The following is a 9,875-nucleotide window of genomic DNA, read 5'->3' as shown; positions in this document are numbered from 1 at the left end:
GAGTAACATTACTAACTGTCTTGTTTGTGTCTCCCTAAAGAATTTCCTGGAAAAAAAAGCTTGTGAAATTTTCCGCAGAGGAATAACACAACATTCCAAGGTGTCTTTTTATAGAAGCCGATTTTCTACCTGAGGTTTTACGCAAAACAAAGGCACAACAGCTCCAGTCAGACAACAGTAAAATTATTACGAAGCAAGGGAAAGAGCGCTGTTGCTGCCACTGCTTTTAACAGTGTAATCAACAAACTCCCCACGTTCATTTGCCAAGTAAACAATGGAAGGCAAATACAAGAAGTTCATTTGAGATTATAAAAAATAAGACCCACAGGCATGACAAACAGAAATGTGTGTGTTTCCATATTTCTCTACAATATTACCTATGGATATATCAATTTGTAAAAAGAGTATTGAAAATCAGTTGTGCTTTTCATTCGTTTCGCAGTTTTGAACTTGTGGTTATAATGCGACAAAATGTGGAAAGCTTCAAGATATGTCAATTCTTTTGCAAAACATTGTAAATCTCATGCATTTTGCATGTAAAAATGCATGTTTTATAGAAGACATTTGCAAAAATGTTGTCAGAGATTTAAAAGAGCTACTAACAAATGAGCAGAATTATACCAGCAGAATATTTACCATGTGCTTGTAGCAGGGGGGGAGGAGCGATGCTAAATTTTGGAGCATGCTCTTAAAAATGATGCATTACATCACAATATCATATGTCTAAATTGGCATGGACAACCCTTTTATAGTTGAAAATATACTTATATTTTGTTCGTTTCATGCCCACTGTCACAGTGCTCGCCAAGAAGAATTTGACCTTGTACCATTTAGAGAATGAGGACTGAGACAGTTTTGGAAGATGCTTAATTTTGTGTCAAGAAAACAATTTCTGTGTTGAGTGGGCATTCTTTTAAAAATGGCCGCAAGTATCAGATCCCTCATCAGACTTAACTGAGGACCTGGGTACTATTCATCCTTTGTGTTACACCAGACCCACCTGAAATGCTTTGACTTAAGACTCATTTGACCAAATCACATGGGTTCACTCAAATCAATTATCATAGATAGCAAATGGTTTTCCCCTCATATGCTTCTCAAACTGGTGGACAACTGGTATGAAAAGCAGCCCAATAAGTTCTTCCTTAGTATATTTCCTACAGCTTGCTTTGGATATTTTTTTACATGCTTTGACATCATGACCTCTGTGTGCTGATTTACTTGGAACCCGATCTGGAATTGGTTGTCAAAGTTATTTCTTTTCCATTTCTCTAACTCTACAGATGGCCAGGTTTAGATAAATAGCCCTTTCCTGACTCACAAAGATCAACACATATCTGCTTCACTTAAAGATCGTGTTTTTTTTGTTGTTTTTTTTCCTCTCTTGCTCTCGATGAAGGCGGACGCTTTTTTCCTCTGCTCCCTCCCGGCCCCTGCCTGCCCTGCTTGCTCTGTTTTTGTCCTGTCTTTTTCTATATTTTTGGAGCCTTTCTTTGCACTTCCTCCAAATCTACAAATTATGTATCTGGTCAACCGGTCTTTCAATGCAATTGATCAAATTTTCTCTCCAAGAACACTGGGCACGGGCGTGCTGTGGTGGCATAGGGGATAGGCCTTGAGTCCTCGACACTGCTGTCGCGGGTTCGATTCCTGGCGACATTTACCGCATATCTTCTCCCTTTTCCTGTCAGCCTACTTTCATATAAGGGACACTAGAGCCCACAAAAAAAATAAAAATAAATAAAAATTGTACTGGAGGGGGAAAAAAAGACTGGGCACAGGAGAGCCCTTTTGTCCTGCGGTGACACACCCTGGATTTCTGCTGTTTGGAGCTTGCAGATTCCTGGCTTATCGACAAATTTGTGACAGACTTGGCCGAACTGGCAAACACCCAGACTGTTGGTGTGGACAGAGATGCAAGTTGGATGTGAGTCTTGCTGAGACTCGCAGCCCAGTTGAGGACTCCAAAACTCATTAACGGGATGGAGTCGATCTTGGAGAAGTTGCTAGTTTCGGCTCAGTGGAACAACCAAACTAATTTGGATGGTCGGGAACTGAAATGTATCGGAAAGACTTTTGGAAAGATCTAAATTTATAATCTACCTGACCTAAGACATTCTGTATCTGAATTGGCTTTCCCCATGTTGCCTTGGAAGGGCTGCATATTTCCAATCTCCTTGAAGATATGTAAACATAACGCTCCTTCCCACCTCACCCCCTCCTGTTATCCATGCAGCTGTGGAGCTGAGCGCTCCCAAGGACATTCCTCGATAACAACATCTTGTTGGACTTCTGCCGGGAGGCTGAGCAATGTGGTTTCATGGCCCTGTGATGTCACCGCCTTCACTCATGTCTTTGTTTTGCCCTTTGTTTTGTCTGAGAGTTGCCATTTGCCCTAATGTATCCTTTCCTCTTTACTATTTTATTGTGTTAGAAACTGTGGAGTACTCACTTTTAACCCAGAATAGGAATTAGAACAAACTTGGAATCCAGAGACTCTAGTTTATTAGTCACTCTTTAGCTTATTTTTTTTAGAAACTGTTTAGTCACTATTTAGATGGAGAGAGACTCCTTTATTGCAACCCAGAAAAAGGAATTAGAACAAACTTAGAATCCAAGGAAAATTCTTCCAGAACAGGAACACTTAATTTGTATTGTTACTTAGTAACTGTGGAGTACTCATTACTTTTACAAATTTAGAGCACACTTAGAAAGTCCAGAGAATACTTACACTTATCTAGCATCCCAGAAATCTAGAGCATACTTACTTATTTACACTTATTTAGCAACCCAGAACAGGGATTAGATCTTGGACCCCAGAAAAACTACCTTAGTAACTACTTTTTAGATTCCTATTCTTCCAAACCCAAAAAGGAATTAGACCAGAGGATACTTACTTATACTTAGCTACCAACCCTGAATAGGAGTATCTAGTTTATTTACTTTGGATCCACATTATTAGCTTTTTCTTCTTTTGCTCTTTCTTTCGGTTTGTTATTTTGTTTGCATTTCCTTTTAAATCCTGTAAAGCACTTTGTATTGCCTTGTTGCTGAAAATGTGCTATATAAATAAAATGACCTTTCCCTTTCCCTTTCTGCCTTTTTCCACTTTGAAAACGAGTTATGAGAAATTAATAAAACACAACCATAGCCAGTTGATCACAAAATGTAGAAAAGGTATCCATCTGAGGCAACCAGAAAGAATAAACGTATCCTGAATTTGCAGTATGTGATATAAAACCATCAGAAAATGTTACAGCATCTTAAGCTTCCCTGATTTCTCTTGTCAGCAATCTTGCTAACATTTATAAAAACACTGAATAAAGACAAGATTGCTACAATGTCAGATAAAAGAACAGCAAATACTGATTTATGTTACAACATAAAAAACACTGAATAAAGACAAGATTGCTACAATGTCAGATAAAAGAACAGCAAATACTGATTTATGTTACAACATAAACAAGTGGCAGTGAATAGATCAAGACAAGTTACTGTCCTGACTGGAGAAAAATGTTTCCCATTGCTCTGGAAAGAAAATGCCAAAATCTTCTTTGATATGTACTTAAAAGGTGATGCAAACAAAGGTTTGTCCAAATATTTATACACTTTAAATCTGTCTATTGTCTGTCCAATATAAAATTGGATAAAGGTGTGAGACCAAGGTTAAAAGATGTGATCGCTTAGTGTCCAAACAGAAACTTATTTCCATCCCTGCTTGGGCAAAATCCGAAAAAATATGGAAATAATAATCTAGGTTTTGTTTTAAACTCCCTAACGTTAGCATCAAAGTGTATCTGAACCCATTATTCTTTCTCCATGTTGGCCACAGAAAACCCCACTGCTGAAAGGCACACCAGCAGATCATGGACACTCAGCAGCCAAGAAAGCAGATGTTGCTGCCTTCTAAGGAACTTGCGGCTGTCCACAGGTTGTGTGCTGTGTCCACTGACCACATCCATCACTTTGAGGCCTAAAGTAGGGAGGGAAAGAGACGGAGAAATGCCTCTCGTACCGTGCTATTTGAGATGTTCTCATTGAGTGTGGTTGCTTTCAAGGGATAGCAGACTAAAGAGTTTCCAAATTTAAGACCGTGACATCATAACCTTAGCTCAAAGTTTTCTGAATTTATAGTACTATGCAAAACTCTTTAGCCACAAGATTTATTTTTTTACTACTACAAAGAGAGGTAGACTTTCTTGGAATATTTAACATTGCCCTATTGAAAAGTTCTTTCAGTTTTTTTCCTAATTTTCTCCTTTTTACTGTCTTTGTTTAAATTCCCATTCTTAAAGAGAAGAGTCACAGTTGCATGTACACATAACAGAAGCAAAACAAAATTCGGAAAACCAAATTCTCGTGTGTTGTCAGTTTTTGTAAATGAGAAATTCCCAAAAAAGACAATGGTTTGACAATTAAAATTATTTTTGCTCCAATGTGGTGAGTCATAAAGATGTACACCATTAGCCAAATGCTTGGCACACAAAAAATGCTTAAAGCTGTTAAACAGAGTCTGAATTTATATTATTAAAAATTGGGGGGAAATCCAGCAAAGACCAAGAACAAGTATCATCTTTAGTCCATCCATTGTGTGCTGGAACCCCCTCAGAAAGACTATGACTTTAAAGATTTTTGTTTTGTTTTAGAAAGGAAAACTGAAAGTAACAAGTTTGGTGAAGCAAACAGCCCAATCCTTACTTGGTCTAAAAGGGAAGGGTAACAAGTCGGTGGTGGAAACCATAAAGCTTTGCTCAGTTCTTGAGCCAATCAGGTCTCATAAAGCAGGAGGTATATAGCTGCTAACTATGCAGAAAGTTGATGCACACTCTGCAAAACAGCACCCTCCACTTGGTTCACTCTGGAATATTTAGACAGACACTATTTTATTCCCGTACCATCCTGTAATACACTGACTCGTTCTTTCACAAATGTTTGTTTTATACATCTGTGACCAAAGAAATGATTGAAACAGCTGAATTCAATGACTTGGATGAGTTAGTGACTGCTCATAAGCGAAAAGCTTTTTTTTTATTTTTTTATTTTTTTATTTTTTTAAATAATGTTTACACATTATTATACCACTAATAAAATATTGTCAGTGGTTTGTTTCTTGTTTTCCATCCAAACACTGATAACAAACTGAATGGTAGCTGAGAACAGGTATTGCATGGCAGAGCGTGTTTGTTGAAGCACTCCTATGTCTTCCACGCTGCTCTCTCTGATTGTCACTTTGATGATGCCGGCAGGGTTGTAATAAATCTGCTGGAGCACTGATGTAATGAAAAGCTCTACCTGTGCTTGAGAAAACATGTTCACCAGCAGAGACACACCCTGAGCTGACCTGCAGCTGTAAACACACGCTCAACGCCACCTGTGAAGTGTGAGTCACACAGAGTGGGCGGAGCCAGGGACGAACGTGAGCTCATCCTGTTCCTGTACCTTCTCACTGCTTTCTTGTTTTTCCACCTCTCCTGCCTATTCTTTCCATTTCTCCCCTTTACATCACTTCATTTATTTTCTCTACCATTGTGTGTCTCAGTGTGTATTATTCTTTTCCTTTACCCTGTCTTTATTGTGGCTGCCTCTCTATCATCAGTTACAGAAAGGGGTGTGTGAGTGTGGCTTTTGAGTGAGTGTGGCCCAGGTAAATGGCTGGCCAGTCTGAGTGGGTGTGTGCGTGCGTGTGCGTGTATGTGTGTTCATATTGGTAGGGATTACAGCTAAAGCAGCCAGCGTGAGAAACAGGAGATGCACAAGAAGCGTGAGAACGCTACCTGGGAAACAGCTGGGAATGTCTTCGGAAGGAGCTGACAATGCACACACTCGTCCACACCAAGTGAGGGATATGAACTGAACACACATTTTCATGCATGTTGAATCGGACCCAAGTGGATCTTCTTTTATCACAAACCATGCTATCCATAACATAAGTCATTCTGAACTAACATCGGTAACAATCAAACCCCGTCTTCTCTTGATAATAGGAGTACTACAATACATTGAGGGAAATGAAATGAGAGTGCGCAGGGAGGATTAATTTGTGTGACAGTCCACATGTAAACACAGAGAGAAAGATATCAGCAGAAAGTGGAAAGCATTCTTTGTTTAGTCCAGCTTTGCTGGCTTGTCATGAAGTGCAGAGAGGATGATACAACAATGTAAACATGTTCCCGAGCGGCAGCTGAAGAATCAGGTGTTTGTTATTGTAAAGAAAAAAAAAAAAGAACAGGAACGAGAAATAACTGTTGACCACTGATTCACAAGTAGGAAGTGGTATTCAAATAGATGTTTATTATTGTCATGTCTGTCAGTCAAACAGGCCTGAACATTTCTCACCTCAGAATTGGCTGTGTCTCATTATCTGTTCAATCATTACAGTCAGAACCAACAGGTGCCATGTTTCATTTATGCACAGGCATGTTGAGCTTCAGTACCTTTCAAAAGTATTCAGATTTTTGCTAAAAAAAAAAAAACTTTAAAAAAAATCATGTTATAATTATAAACCAATACATGAGTGTTCTTTGGTCAAAACCCTTCCATTGTGTGGCTGGAAGGCAAACCTCCACCACAGTCTGTAACCTTTTTGTAGACTTTTTGCCAAAACGTCCTTTATTTAATTCCATCCATCTTCCCATCGGTTTGGACTGACTTTCCTGTAACTGCAGAAGAAAAGCGTCATAATAGCATGATGATGCCACCACCAGTGTTTCACAATTGAGGTGGTGTGTTCATGATAGACAGTGTTTGCATGAAAGCCAAAACATTCATTTTCTTGCCTGACCTGAGAAGCTTCTTCTGGACTTCACAACAAGCCCTGCATTTATAACCAGAAATTGATAAAACTATATAAAGTACTTAAAACTTATGGAAAATGTGTGCATAAAATAATTGTGGTTGTGGTTAATGTAATGGGTGACACAAATTTTTGTCTAATTTTGGGTTAGGCCAGTTGCATTAGTTGAAGCAAGTCATTTAGGTCCTTAAGCAAAGCAGCTCAAGGCCATCACAACCACCACCATGTTTGACTGTTGTGTCTTTTTTCTGAAATGCTTTATTAGTTTAACACCACACATAATAGGTGTTTTAAAAGACTTTTTGTCACTTCCATCCACAGAAAACTGTGTCTAATTTCTTTGGGACCATCAAGATTTTTGGTTAATTGTGAGACCAGAGTATTTTCTGTTAAAACATGAACATTAACTTTAACCAAGTGAAGTGAGGCTTAGATGTTGTTCTTGGATTTTTTTCTAACATCTTAAAGCAGATTTATGACATCAATCGTGTCTATTAGGCTTCACTAGCATTCTTATTTTCTTTACTTGTGCATATTTGTGTAAAATAACTATCACAGCGTTTCTTTGCAGTCCAGAAGCCAGAGAAATACCTCTGTAACCTTTTCTAGACTGATAGATGTCTAGAGATTCCAGTAACTGGACCTGGTTACAGATGATGAAACTGAGCTCGGCTTTCCAAAAGTTATGGTTCATCACAGTTAATTCACAATGTAATAGGAGTGGAGCTAGATTGCCTTGGATGGGTTTTTACCCTGCATAAATGAAATTATAATTCAAAAGTTCAGATAACTTTTAACTGACCTTTGTTGAGATAAAGGTTGAGATAAACATTGTTTAATACTCTTAAACATTTTAGTGTGACAAAAACAGAAGAAACTTGTGATTCACACCATCAATCCATGATTATACTGAAAATGTGTCAGCTATTAGTGGTCACTCATGACAACTGAAGGCTGTCTGTTTTGATTGGGTGGTGGGGATGGAAAGTGGGATTTGTGGGGATGTGGAGCGTTACATCCACAAATGGCCACACAGCCTGCTTGCTTTTAAAAGCACACACACACACGGTGGGCGTGTGTGCGTGTGCGTGGGTGTGTGTGTGTGCCCAGTTGCTAATGTGGTGTCCCAGACAGCTTTTTCGGAAGCATACCATTTCCTTTGGAACCACTGAAGGTCCCTGTCCATAAGTCGGATGACCCCCTTGGGGCCACAGGCTACTTTATGCTGCTCATGTGGACCTCTCCATTCTTACATATACCCCAGCCCACCCCCACAAACCCCAGATAACACATATGCTCACTTGTGTAAATGGATACAGAGACTCGTGCACACCCAGACATACAGACGCTATTCACGCACAATGAAGTTCAATGGGTTCGCAATTGCGATTTGCATGGTCTTATCGAGAATGTCTTTATTTGAGTCTGAGGTAAAGTACCACACGTCTACCATGTTTGACTCTGTCAACATGAAGCACTGAAAATATCACTCTATCAGCAAACAAGCCACGAAACAGGAGACCTGTCAGGACAGAACATGCCTGCAACGTATTTTCTACACTATGTTACATTTTAGCAAACTGAAATAGTCTTAACTTAAACATTAGCAACAAATCAAGCAGGGGGTGGACTCAATAATTAAAAAACAGTGACATAATGTTTGTTTTACAGACAATATTTTCCACTTTACTCTCAAGGATTTTGCCCTCGCATTAGCCCTCTTTCTGTGCTTCTGGGACATCTGCCTAATGTATGACCTCCACCCCAGGGCTATTATTCTATACCTTCTGTACTGTCAGTCAACCAGCTCATCGCTGCGGCTCAACCCGTCTTATTCCAGCTGTTCCAAACAATTCCCCCACAACAGCTACAAAACTTCAAGGACAAATATATCATTTTCAGCTCGAGTGTAGGGCTTCATAAACAGTATTTGCCCTACTTTTGAACTTTTTTGAGTATGCTACATTTGCAGATGTTGATGTTTCTTGTTGGAATTGTTTCTGCTTGCTCAACATGAGTGCATAATTTTAACGTAAAAGGAACGTCTCTTTAAAAGTCCTTTTTATACAAATATGAAAAGTGTTACTTGACCCTACATAAAACCCAGTGCAACCAGTTCTCTGCGGTAATCACCCAGTCAGAGTCCTGTTGTGTGTAATTTAATCTCAATATAAATTCCGATGTTTTTAAAGGCATCAGAGGTACAGCACATTACAGAACATGAGAACAGCATCATGAAGAACAATAAACATAGCAGACTGAACAGGGAATAAGTTTTAGAGAACTTCGAAGCAGGGGTAAAGAATGATAAACCCATCCATCACCTGATCTGAGAGCAGAGCATTAATCAGGGAAGAGCCCCACGTTGTCAGGGCAACGGCCAGGTGTGCACTCCTCAAATTCAGCCTTTATGACAACGTGGCATGTTGAAACCACGCTCTCAGTGAGAAATGGTGGTGGCAGCATGATGGTTTGAGGATGGTTTTCTTTAGCAGTGACATGAAAACTGCTCAGATTTGATGAGGAAGAGGACAAAGCTAAAAAAAAAGGATAATCCTGGATAGAAACCTGAAGAAGAATTGCAACTGGAGGAGAGGTTAGGCTTTCACACCACCAGCGATACAATGAAATGGTTTAGGTGAAAGCATGTTGATGTGTTGGAATGGCTCAGTCAAAGTCGAGACTAGTGTAACAGACAATCTGTAGCAAAACTTGCAAATCTGAGTTTATAGATGCGCTAGCCTCAATCTGGCTAGCCCTAAATTGTATTGCCAAAAATGGAATGGGAAACATTTTCTGTCACTTTTGTCTCTAAATGTTCAGCACTGTTTGAGACATACCAATGAACTAATCAGGGTCAAAGGTAGTTTTGTAAAGTATTAAGACCATTTGCTGATTTGCTGAAGTATGTTTTGTTTTCCTTCCACTCCCCGTTTGCATCCTACTTTGGTTTGGTTTTAACACAAAATCAATCTTAATAAAATATGTTGAGGTTTATAGTTTTCACCTGACATTATGTGAAACGTTCAAAGGTGTATAAATATTTCTACAAGTGCACAAAAACTTGGAACCTTGCCTGTCA

Source organism: Gambusia affinis, linkage group LG11 (genome assembly GCF_019740435.1).
Source record: "Gambusia affinis linkage group LG11, SWU_Gaff_1.0, whole genome shotgun sequence".
In the NCBI taxonomy this organism is placed as follows: Eukaryota; Metazoa; Chordata; class Actinopteri; order Cyprinodontiformes; family Poeciliidae; genus Gambusia; species Gambusia affinis.
The sequence above is the reverse complement of the archived record's forward strand: the minus strand, read 5'-3'. Positions refer to the sequence as shown.